The sequence below is a fragment of the Dipodomys ordii genome, unplaced genomic scaffold (genome assembly GCF_000151885.1).
Source record: "Dipodomys ordii isolate 6190 unplaced genomic scaffold, Dord_2.0 Scaffold146, whole genome shotgun sequence".
Lineage (NCBI taxonomy): Eukaryota > Metazoa > Chordata > Mammalia > Rodentia > Heteromyidae > Dipodomys > Dipodomys ordii.
The window spans coordinates 1,227,894-1,240,078 of record NW_012267362.1 but is presented as its reverse complement, the minus strand read 5'-3'; the positions used below and the strand labels follow the sequence as shown (position 1 = coordinate 1,240,078).

The window sequence follows — 12,185 nt, the reverse complement described above, 5'->3', positions numbered from 1 at the left end:
TTTTCTCGGCTCATACCACAAGTCCCCCTTCCCCCAGCCCTCCCTGATCCCAATGCTCTGCCTCCTACCTCCCCTGTCAGACTTCAGCGAAGGAACCAGGTTCCTATGGCCAGCCACTCCATGATATTTGCAGGAAATGATGTCCAACTGACTCTAAAGTCTGAGTGTCATCAGGCAGTCACAGAGGTGTGGATTTCTGGGAACAGGAATCCTGGAAGCCAGTGGGCAGAAGCAGGGTAACTTCACATTGTTGAGAGAGTCTCCATGTTTGGAAATCCTACATCAGTAAAACTCACTCACAGAGAAGAGGAGCTAGCTCCCTGCCAGGTCCACTCCCAAGGGGCCTGTGTGTCACTTACTGGGATGCTGGCCCTGGCCCTGGTCTGAGGCTGACTGTTGTACTCCATACTAAACCCTTATGACATTTATAGAAATGCTTGTCCATTACCCACCCCCTCCACTGGGCCCTCTGCCACCCGAACACAGATGTGTATCTGGACGGCTCATCTTCATCTCCCTTACATGTGGCACAGTGCTGGGCCCACTGATGGGGTTCAGCCAACATCTGTTGAGCTAAAGAAATGGTATCTCTGCCAGTCTAGTAGTCATACAATGGGGGGGGAGGGATTTGTGGTGGTAGGAAGGGAGTAGGGAGAAGGCAGGGGCTGGTAGGATAAATTAGATGCAGAACTGGAAAAAGCAGAGAGTTGGCAGGTGCTAGCATCTGGGTACTTCCATGGAAAGCTCTACAGCTTTCTCTCTTCCTTCCATACTCCCCCACCCCTACCCCCAGCCCCGTCCATTTCTCCCTGTCTAAGAAGGGTCTCTGTGGCACCTTGGGATTGTGGGGCCTTCCTTTTCTATTGGCAAAAGAGAAAATTGATTCTTTCAGAGACAGATGGTACTAGGAAGGATCTCAGATTTGGAGCCAGCAATTATCTTTAGGGTCAAGAGAAGAGTTCTGTCCTCTGAGCAACTTCCTGTGCTCTCCTCCCTGCGTTCCACATTTTACATAGTTTATTTTCCCCGGTTTTCCCCTCCTCTAGTCTGTCCAGTGGCTAAACTGAAGCCAAGAGAGGACAACTGCTTTCCCTAGTTGCATAGTTTGGGGTGGTAGAGTTAGGCCCAGATCCCAAGTATCCTAAACACTCATCTTCCTTGGCCCTAGCCCCTACAGAGCGTTCTGACTCTCCATTTTTGGTTTCTTCTTTTCAGAACTTTCTCCCTCAAGTTGTGTCAGCCTCTTGCTCATTCTCAACCTGCCCAGTGCCAGCCAGGGCAGTGGGACCAGGCCTTCCTTGAACACAGGATTTTTTTTTTTCCTGGAAGTGTCAGAGGCTTGCACACTTGGGCAGTTGTTGCTCAACTGTGACCTACAGAAATCAAAGCAGAGGGCAATTTTCTGTCATTCTGGGCAAGGCGGTATCCCCAAGAGGTAGAGTCTCTTCTGAGAGGCAGGGGCTATCATCTGCGAGAAGGGTGGTGATCATGGCGAGGAGTTAAGAGTCCTGCCTGAGGATGGGGGTCACCTGTCTCGGGAGAAGAGAGCAGGTAAGAATGGGTGTTCACCACCTTCCTCAGAAAGAAAAGGAAGATGTCCAGATGCCAGGATGATGAAGGCTTGTAAATAGCTGAAGCATTGGAACCACTTGTTAGAAAGTCTTTATTATCTCATTTTCTTTCCCAGAGGGACTTAGTATAACTTTAAAATGTATACGTTAGGTGCCTATATTCTCTCTGCAGCTCCAGGAGGTACAAAAGCATGGGCACAGGTGGCTGGAGGCTCAGCAATTTGGGCTGGGTCCCTGAGGAGATGGGAGGCAGCCTAGACCTGGGCCAGGGTTGTACTGAGAAATTGTAAGCCTGGGAGTCAACAGCTGGGAGGGCTCAGATAGGCCAGGATTTACCCCAAGCCCAGCGTGGCTTCTAAGAAAACATTCTAAAGATGATCTACAACCCAGGGAAAGCACCCGGGGAAGACTATCCTCTAGTCTGCTCTAATACCTTTCATAACCAGGAACATGTGACAGAAATGTGTGCATGCTCTCTCTCTCTCTCTTTCTCTCTCTCTCTCTCTCTCCCGCCCCCCCACACACACCTGTTCCTCTCCTACTGCAGCACAAAGACCTCTGACCCCCTTGGGCATGAGTCAGGGAACACACATGCACATTGTCATGCAGGGTCACACTAGCCACCCACTCAAAACTACCCAGAGCACCACCTGCAATCAGACTTCATCGCTGTACTCAGCAGCAGGCAACCACACAGAATGCATTAACCACAGGCAACCATGTGCCATGACATATAGTCTTATGAGTCCCATGGTTCAAAGTGAGATTTAACCAAATACATCCAACCATTTCATGCTGCACAGTGATTCTGAGTCCCACAGAGATCGTATCACTCTATGCAACCACAATCACATTTGGTCACATTCATGGGCACATGGCAACACACCATCATAGGTGGTCAGTGACTGCAGGCCTTGATAGGCAGCCATACAGGGTCCTTTAAATATGGCAGTGAGGGCTGGAGGAAACTTTTATTCTGAATAGGGGTTAGTGAGTTCCTGGCTGTAACTGAGTTGGGGACAGAAGAGTCCACAGGATACTAGGCAGTCCACTTCCTGGCCACCCCTACAAAGAAATTGTCCCCCTTGCCTGAAAGGGAATTCCTGGATCCTGATGTGGTCTCCTCTCCACCCCCTCCCACCCCCCTTACTCCCCCTCTGGCCTCAGCCAGGCTGACCATGGGAAACAGCTGAGGTTGCATGAGTCAGCAGGAAAGGGTTCAGGGAATGTCACCCAATGGGTGGTCACTAGGTTTGGAATTGCAGAAGCTTCCAAGGGTGGAAGAGCTGCTGTCCACCACAAGGGGCTGGACACTGGAGGTCACCTACTTGGGGAGAGAGGCCTACACCAGGTGACCATGCCTGCAAGGTTTCAGCTATTGGCAAACTCAGATATGAGGGGCTATGTTCCTCCCATGAGCTAAATCAGGGCTTCCCTCACCTGCTGTGGGCCTCTGTGACCACATGGTCTCCAGCTGGGCAGGGTCTGAAGTAGCCCTGGGCTACTTCAGACAATGTGACAATGCCACATACATTCATTCAGCCCCGTGTAGCACCTACCACCAACATGCATAACCTTGCCTTCCAGCAAAAAGGGTCACCCAAAAGATGATCCCAAGGTGGACTTTTAGGGCCAGAAAGAACTACAGCCAGAAGCCGGGTGCTGGTGGCTCACGCCTGTAATCCTAACTATTCAGGAGGCTGAGATCTGAGGATCAAAGTTTGAAACTAGTTCAGGTGGACAAATCTGTGAGATTCTTATCCCCAATTAACCACCAAAAAGCTGGAAGTGGAAGTGTGCTTCAAGTGGCAGAGTGGCAGCTATCAGTGAAAAGGCCAAGTGAGCGCTCAAAGCCCCTGGCTTCAAACCCCATTAAAGACACTTTTCCCCCATCCCCAAGAATCCTTGTGGAAGGAACACGTAATAAGGAGCCTGATAAGCTGAAGATGGAAGGCAGACAGGAGTACAGAAATGCAGAAAGAAGGCTGCTTGGTGTCAAATCCACCTCCAGCCCTTTTGTGCATTGGCTATTGGTATGTTTTTTGCCTGATGCACACTTGAACCATGACCCACCTATTTTTCACTTTTGGGATGACAGGTGCATACCAGCACGCCGAGCTATTGAGAATGGGTCTCACTGTATGTACAGGCTGGCCTTGATCTATGAGCCTCCCCATCTCAGCCTTTTAAACAGCTAGGATTATGAGCCACTGGCACCTAGTCTGCCTTCCTTTCTTCTTTGCTACTGAGCTCAACATGTTTCCTCTTATTGGGACCACAACCACTCTCCCAACAATGTCTGAATACTACATCTTGATCTCACTGCATCTCCCTTTTCTGGATGTTCCTGAACTTGAAGATGAGCACTGATTTTCCTTCTAATTCTGTCATAGGGGAATTCAATCATGAGAAACAGAGAAGCCACATCTTGAACGATCAGATTGGGAGTCTTTATTAGCAAGCCTGCAACTGCAGTTGGACTTCTGTCTCAAAGACCTGCAGCCCAGAATACAGCTAGCACAAAGACAAAAAACTATGTGTTTGGGGGTAGAGACCGAGCCTTGACAAAATATTAAGCAAAGAAAACCACCTAGGGGAATACTCAGAGGCAAGCAACACAAGATCATTTAGGGGAAATCAAAGGTGAGCAAAGCTTTCCTCAGGCTAAACAGCATGATATCTGTAATTCAATGAATGGCCTGTCTCACTTCTAGGCCTTGCTGGGTAGAAAGCCCTCACCACCCAGCAAGTCACCAGGATGGCTGTGAGAGCAAGGTGATATTACTTAGACCCAATATCCTTATTTCAGTCCCTCTCGTGGTCTTTTCTAGAAACAAGAGGTTACCAAAAATCAGACAAGAGGAAAATTCCAGAGGGTCTACAACATGACAAAATTCTCATATCCTAATGTGCTCAAAACTATCCCCACCTCATCTATAACACAATAGAGTTAATTCCAGATAAAATATTGAAATGAGTTTTTAAAAACACAGAAAACATGAAAGAAAACAGGGGTGACTATTTTACTGTAGAATTGGGGAAGACCATTATGAGCAGAAACCCAGAAAATCCTCATACATTTAACTACACAACATTTGTAAACGTCTGGACAAAAAAAGCTCTATCTACCAAGTTGAAGCACAAAGGACAAGCTGGGGGAAATATTTTCAACAGATAAAACAAAGGGTTTGTATCCCGAGGCTACAAAGAGCTTTTTATAAGTCCACAACAAAAAAAGGGTAAACATACAATAGAAAACTGAACAAAAGCCAAGATGGAAGAATTCATAGAAGAATGAGACTTGGTAAAAAGAATAGGAAAGATGTTCACCCTCATGATAAAAAAAAATCCAATCTGATCTATCAGGATGACAAACACAAAAGATGAAGAATATTTAATAATGATAAGATGTGAATTAATGGATATTTTCAGAAGTTTTATATTGGAGGGAGGAGAACTTTATAAGACCCATACACCTTCCAGGCTCTCATGAGTTCTATTTTCCAACAGAACAATTTTTTGCACCTCAGCCTCAGCAAGCATACCCTAAAATTAAGTCTGTCAGTACTCTTTTGTCTGCTCACTGGACCTCAACTGGTCCAAACATGATGAATCTCAGGAGTTTTGTGGAAAGCCCACAGTCAGAGATTTTTCATTCCCAAGGATGGTACAGGTCCATGTATGACCCAAACTGCTTTAGCTCTTTTTGCTACAAGGATGAAAACATATCGGAATAGGACTGAACCAAGAGAAGCCTGATGAAACTCCATACTTCCAATTCCATGCAAGCCCTGGGCTTTCCTGATGCAAGAGGCCATGCACATTCTCTATTGTTAAAACTGGTTTGAGAGATGTTTGTATGTTTGTAGTAAGAGCCTCTTCACAGAGTCCCTCCCCCTTACAGACAATCTGGGTCCTTGTCTCTAAGAGGGTTTGCCTCTGAGAAAGAAGTCCTGTTAATTCTTCTTGGGAGCTTGAGAAGAACTGACTTCCTTTCACTAGCTTGATTGTTGGGGTGATATGTGGAAGACAGAGAAAAATGTCTCCCCAGTTTCTAAACTTCCTATTAGCAATGTGAACTGCCAAATACTAGTTTCTCACTGAATTAGCTGACCACACACACTTGGGTCAGTGGATGTTAACGAAATGGGCTCTCTTCCCATAGCTTAGTCCACTCCTTCCCATCTCCACAGCTTAGCATGCTCCCTTCTTAGGCAACACTAGGCCCATGTAGTAAAGCCAGTAAATAATCAGCCTCCAACCCCCTTTACCTTGGGATGGGACTTCTCTGGGGCAGCTACCACCATATAAGGCAACAAGAGCCCCTTAGAATGACCTTCAGGTCTGGGCAGTTGCAGGACCCCTTATCTACTATTAGGATAGCAGCCATAAATCCTAGTCCGCCATGATGAAGCCCCTGGCCCACATGTCCACACAAGGATCTCTGCTTCCTAGCCCCTTCTAGCTCCTCGTAAACCTCCTAGGTTATATAGGTCATCTCAGACAATAGCAGCCACTTCTCACTTCTCTCTTGTGAGAAGGAGTCTTGCAGTCCCTTTCCTGGCAATGAACCTTTCTTTGTTCTCTGTACCTGGATGTCTGTGTGGTTCTCTGGCAAAGTCTAATTTACCCCATTAGTGGAAAAACTAGAACAACCAGATTATCATCAGTAGGGTAACCATCCATCTTGGGAACTTCTTTCTCGTCTTAAAAAGATGGCGAGGGCTGGGAAGGTGGCTCAGTGGTAGAGCGCTTGCCTTGCATGCATGAGGCCCTGGGTTCTATTCCTCAACACTACATAAGCAAAAAGAAAAAAAGCCGGAAGTGGCACTATGGCTCAAGTGGTAGAGCGCTAGCCTTGAGCTGAAGAGCTGAGGGACAGCGCCCAGGCCCAGAGTTCAGGCCCCATGACTGGACCAAAATAAATAAATAAATAAAAAGATGGAGAAACTGCTTTATTATCGTGAAAGTTATCCCAAAGTAGTCATTTACTGAAAAAAAGTATCAAGTTAAAGAAGAGAATGTAGTATTATCCTACTTTAATACTTTTGGTGACAGTACTGAGGTTTGAATAATAACCTCATCCTCTTTTTTAGCTTTCTTGCTTAAGGTTGGCATACCACTTGAACCTTCTGGGTTGTTTTGTTGTTTTGCTGATTAACTGGGAGGTAAGAGTCTCTCAGATTTGTTTTCCCTGGGCTAGCTTCAAATCAAGATCCTCAGATCTCAATCTCCTGAATAGTGAAGATGACAGGTGTGAACCATCGGTGCCGGGCCCTACTTTTATTTATTTATTTTTAACTACAAGTCTATGGTTTTACCTTTTTAAAAAAATCTAGAAGGGAGGTTGTTTCATACAACAAATATTTTTTTTTAAATCTCTGGGGACTAGAATTCTGGAGGATTTGCATTCTCCACTCCCCCCACCCCAATTTCCTTGTTGAATTTTGTAGTGCTATTAAAAAATATTTTTAAGAGAAATTCTCACCATCCTGATCTCTGGTCTACAGTTCCATGCCTTCTTCTACAATGGCAGCTGGTGGCCTTGAGGAAGCAGTCATAAGCTAACTGTGGAGTTGAATAGTCTAGGTACTCCAAGGAGCACAAACCTGGCCTCTTCATTGGTCTAGGCAAGACAGCTCCAGAACAGGTGGAGCTCAGTGCAGGGCTCAGTCATGTTGGCCCCGGTGCATGTTGTCAGGCTATAGTGACTAAGCCAACATTCCAGGCAGCCAAAGTGATGACCCACTTATTGGCTTTGTTAGAGGAAGATAGCTGCTTGGGTGGCAGGCTGAATAATAACCTCAAAAGATAGCAGTTCCTAAACCTGTGGTAGCTACAAAGTTTACCTTATATGGGGAAAAATGAAAGCCCCAACAGATATGACAAAGTTAAGAATCTTGGAATGGACAGATACTTTTGGATTATTATGATAGGACCTAATACAATCATAGGTTTCCTTAAAGAGAAACACAGAGATCTGAGGTACAAGTACAGATGCTAGAATACTACAATCACAAACCAAAGGATGCAGGTGGCCAGAGGGAGCCAGAAGTGGCAAGAAGATTTCCCCCTTCTACCTACCTGTCTGACCCTCTAATTTCAGCCCAGGGATGCTCATCTTGAATTTCTGCTCTCCAGAACGTTGAGGGACTAGATTTCCCTTATTTTTAGCCACTCATTTCACAGTGATTTGTCATAGCAGCCACAGGAAGCTAATACAGCTTCAGAAAATGAGCATGCCTGTAGTTGTACAAAAGATTCTGCTGATTCCCTTCGCTGTTCACACTGCTAAGGCCCAAATGCAAATGGGCTTGCTTGCTCTGAACATCCTTGAAAGCCACTAATGAGCTCTGGCTCCTGTGAGGGGAGGGAGTATGGCGCCGCTGCCATCTCTCACTAAGGCTTCAGCGAGGGTAAAGGCTGGTTGCCTAGCAACTACAGAGGTCTAACCAGGCACCCCACTGGGCTTGGGTTTTCCTCAAAGCTGTGCATGCCTAAAGAGATTATTAGAGTACAGAAGCTATTAAAAAAAATAACACCATCCTTCAGCTCAAAATAACTTCCTGGGTTCTAAAAATGGAATCTGCCCAGCAGGAATATTTCTTACTCTGTGCAATAGTGAAATTTCTCATTCTCTTATGCTTTGTAGGATTGTGTCTGGCTCCAGAGGGAATTGTTATTAATGGTTATTTCCACCTGATATAACCTTTTTGGTGAGCCACATGCCTGCTCTTTGCACAACGAGCTTTCCACTGCATACAGAACCTCCCTAGGGGTGAGGGTTTTGTCTGCTCTACTATCCATAGTTTTTCTTGAGTTTGGATAATAATTAATAACAATAACAATGATTATAAAGAAGTTACAAGCCAGTAGTGGCTCATGCCTATAATCCTAGCTACTCAGGAGGCTGAGATCTGAGGATTGCAATTCAAAGGCAGCCTGGACAGGGAAGTCTGTGAGACTCTCATCTCTAATTAACCACCAGAAAACTGGAAGTGGTGCGGTGGCTCAAAGTGGTAGATTGCTAGCCTTGAGCAAAGCCCCAGGACTAACCAAAACCAAACCAAAACAAGATACCCCCCCAAAAAACAACAACAATAACAAAACAACCACAAGTTGGGCATGGTAGAGCAACACCTGTAATACCAGCTTCTTGGGAGGCTGAGAGGCAAGAGAATCTCAAGTCAAGACTAGCCTTGGCTATATAATGAGTTTGAGGCCAGTGTGGGCAATTCCTAGAGACCTTGCCTCAAAATTTAAAAACAAACTAACAAAAGCAATTATGGCTTACATAAAATGTCAGGAATGTCCTAGACATTTAATTTATTTATTTTGCTTTTATATTGTACTGGTACTGGGGCTTGAACTCAGAGCCTTACACTCTTGCTTGGCTTTTTAAATCACTTGAGACATGCCTTGAATCCAGTTTTATTGTTATTAGTAGTAGTATTTATTAATTTATTAATTTTTAGTTAATTAGAGATAACATCTTGTACATGCTTATGTATGAATGGGCTTTGAACCTCAATCCTCAGCTCTCAGACTTCTCAGTAGCTAAGATTACAGGTGTGAGCCACTGATTTCCTAGGAACTTTACATATATTAATTCATAAACTTCTCACTGCTATCCAATGGAGTATGTACTATTAACTATTAATGCCTACTTCCTCCTTCTTTTCTTTCTCCTTTCCCTCCTCCTCCTTCTCCCCTTCCTTCTTTGAGATAAGGTATTACTGTATATCTCAGGATAGCAGCTAGCCCCTATCTCTTCATTCTTGATCCTCTTACCTTAGATTCTCAAGTTCCAGAATTACAGGCCTGTACACACAGGCTCAGAGAAGTTCAGAACTTGCTCAAAGGCACACTGCTGCAAAAGTGGCTGAGCTGGGGTTTCAATTTAGGTTGGTAGGCTCCAGGGTTTATATTCTTCCCTCCTGTATTAGATTGGCTGGCTAGAGGGAGCCCAAATGAGCTGTTCTGGCCAGGACCTGGCTGAGATTCGGGCTTCCTCTGTATCTCTTGTGCAACTATGGCTGGCTAAGGAAGTCTGGAAATATTTACCAGCAGCATGCACCCTACCTCAATGCTTCAGTCTTTTCTGCCACCTCTGTGAGCAGGCTGGAGAATGGTCTTTTACTTTCTAGACACCGACTTAGGTGGATGTCACATGGAGTTAATGTAAGGTCCTCAAGATTGGGCGCATGGCAAATCTAGGTTCATCCTGCTCAGTTTTTAGGCAGGTGAGTGAGTACGTAGTTAATGCAAAGTCAGGGTGGTTTCTTTGTGTTGAGCGGCTTCCAATATCTTCCTTTCCTGGGGAGGAGACTGGGGTGAAATAGGAAGAACACTTCCTAGGGTCATGGTACTCAGCAAACAGTTGTTTGCTATCTGCACCTGCACAGGCCTGGCCCATCTGTTGAGGTCACCTGGCTATACTGGTGAGGAGGCCACCGATCCTGACTTCCTGCCCTCACTTCCCCAGGTATGAGGTGATATACCACTTTCTCCGTATCCCAGACTTCCACTATGTAAATGAAGGGGCTAAACGCCTTTGTTATGAGAAAGTCCTTCATAAATCCCTAATTACTTTACAAATCTAAATTGGTTGATTGAACTTTTTTGAGAGGCAAGGTCTAAGCTGAGAACCCACAAACTTCAACTCTAATGATTTGTCAGCTTGCTTTCCCTTACTAGCAAAACTAAGAGTTAAAAACCAGCCAAGTACTAGTGGCTCATGCCTGGAGTCCTAGCTACTCAGGAGGCTGAGATCTGAGGATCAAGGTTCAAAGCTAGCCTGGGCAGAAAAGTCTGTGAGACTCTTATCTCCAATTAATCACCAAAAAGGTGGAAGTGGATCTGTGGCTCTAGTGGTTGAGTGCTAGCCTTGAGCAAAAAAGCTCAGGGACAGTGCTTAGGCCTTGAATGCAAGCCCCAGGACCAGCAGCATGAGTGTGTGCATGCACATACACACTACAAAACCACACATGTCTCCAGGGGCTGTGGGACTTAAAGAAATCATAGGAAGCTTCTCCATAGGAGAGACTGCTATCCCCAAAAGATACACAAGAGAGGCCTGCTCCTTGGATTCAGATGAAACCTAGATGTTAGAATTCTCCAGAGAAGCAAGGAGAAACTGCCAACTGGCAGCTTGAGTCTAGATAGGGCCATACGTTTTTTGTTGTCATTTAGAAAAATGAAATAAAATACTTAAAATATCTTGAGTGCCATGGGTGAAAGAGGTGGCTCCATTCCCTAGCCATGAGTCCACATTCCTCATTGCCTTGTGCTGGGCTGGGTACCCTAAATACATGAGCTGGCCACGTCTTGTCTTCAGAGAATCTGGCACAGCGGGTTTGGACATCCCAGGGGCCAGAATACTGTTGCTCCTAGCTCCACCCAGGTCTCAGCAGAGCCTGAATGTGGGGTGAAGTCTGAAGTGATCTGCAAAGACCTTCTGAGACAAGAGCTTTAGGATTAGCCCTGCGTGGAGTCTGCTGATATGGTTCCTCTCTCCTGGGATCCCTGGATTCCTCTATCCCCAGAGATGGTCATGGCAAAAGAAGGCAGTGTCTCTGTTGGAGACACTGTGGAAGAGGCAAGGGCTGGGTGTACCCTGGCCAGAAGCCCAGGAAGCCAGAACATGTTATGAAAAGATCATATCTTCCTTTTGGGCAAGAGTTCCCAGTGTTGTCCTCGCCCTGTGACCTCTATCTGAGTGCTATGCCCCTGCTGTTTGGCTCTGCTCTGTCCCTTAGGCACAGGGGTAGAGTTCCAGCTGGTTCTGAGCACAGGCACTCAGATCCCAACAGCCTCTCTGACATGGTAGTGCATGTGACCCCTGTGTGAAGGCTCAAGGGTGGGAGGCTGTCCTGGTTTTACAGAGGTCACCTGGCTGTACACAAAATACCGAGCCTCAGACATGGGGTAATTGTAGGTTAAACCTTGTGCCGCCATGCCACTTCCCTCTACAGTGCAGACCGAGGGAGATGGGATGAGATAAGAGTAGGAGACCTAGTCCAGATGACAGAAAGCCAGAAGAGCCTTTTCCCAGCTCTGCACAATGGTATCAAGGAATCCAAAGTAGCACGGAACACTTCGGTCTTTACAAGCAAAACCAGGAGATGTGGATGCCAAACCATGGTGGCTTTGGTGTCTCTGATGCTACCCTGTGTGTAACAGCTTCACCAGCCATCAGGAGATGAGTCTGCTCAGTGGGGAACCGAGCTTCTGGAATGCCAGGGGAGTGTGGGCCAGGTTGGTAGAAGTCAAGATCTGGGCACCAAGGAGTGCTCCCTGGCTGGCTCTGATGGCCCAATGGCCTTTCCTTTTCTCTGAGGCTGTTGGGGAGCTGAGTTGGGCATTGAGGCTGAGTGGGATCAAGGCGCCAAGTTTTGTGCTGTGCTGTGTGGGCCTGTCCTACTGCACTGCCTGAACAGCTAGAATTTAAAGAAGAGAAGACCAGGCCAGCCAGGGTCTTCTAGGCTGGGAAGGAGGGCCTGCCACTTGCTGGGTACATTTCCCTGGGGTTCTATGCTAACTATTAACCATTGTTAACTCATTTTGTTGATAGGAAGACCAGGACTCAGGAAGAAAGTCTCATCCAGGGCCAGC

General features: G+C 46.2%; 1 protein-coding gene across 1 annotated transcript in view; it reads right to left on the bottom strand.

Moving 5' to 3' along the window:
- Positions 1–7,115, bottom strand: part of Eps8l3 (EPS8-like 3) — a 60,366-nt gene extending 53,251 nt beyond the window's left edge. Inside the window, exon 1 of the mRNA XM_013031873.1 lies at positions 7,060–7,115. The gene's annotated coding sequence lies outside the window, so the exon portion shown is untranslated. The remainder of the gene's footprint in view (positions 1–7,059) is intronic.
- Positions 7,116–12,185: the final 5,070 nt, after the last annotated feature.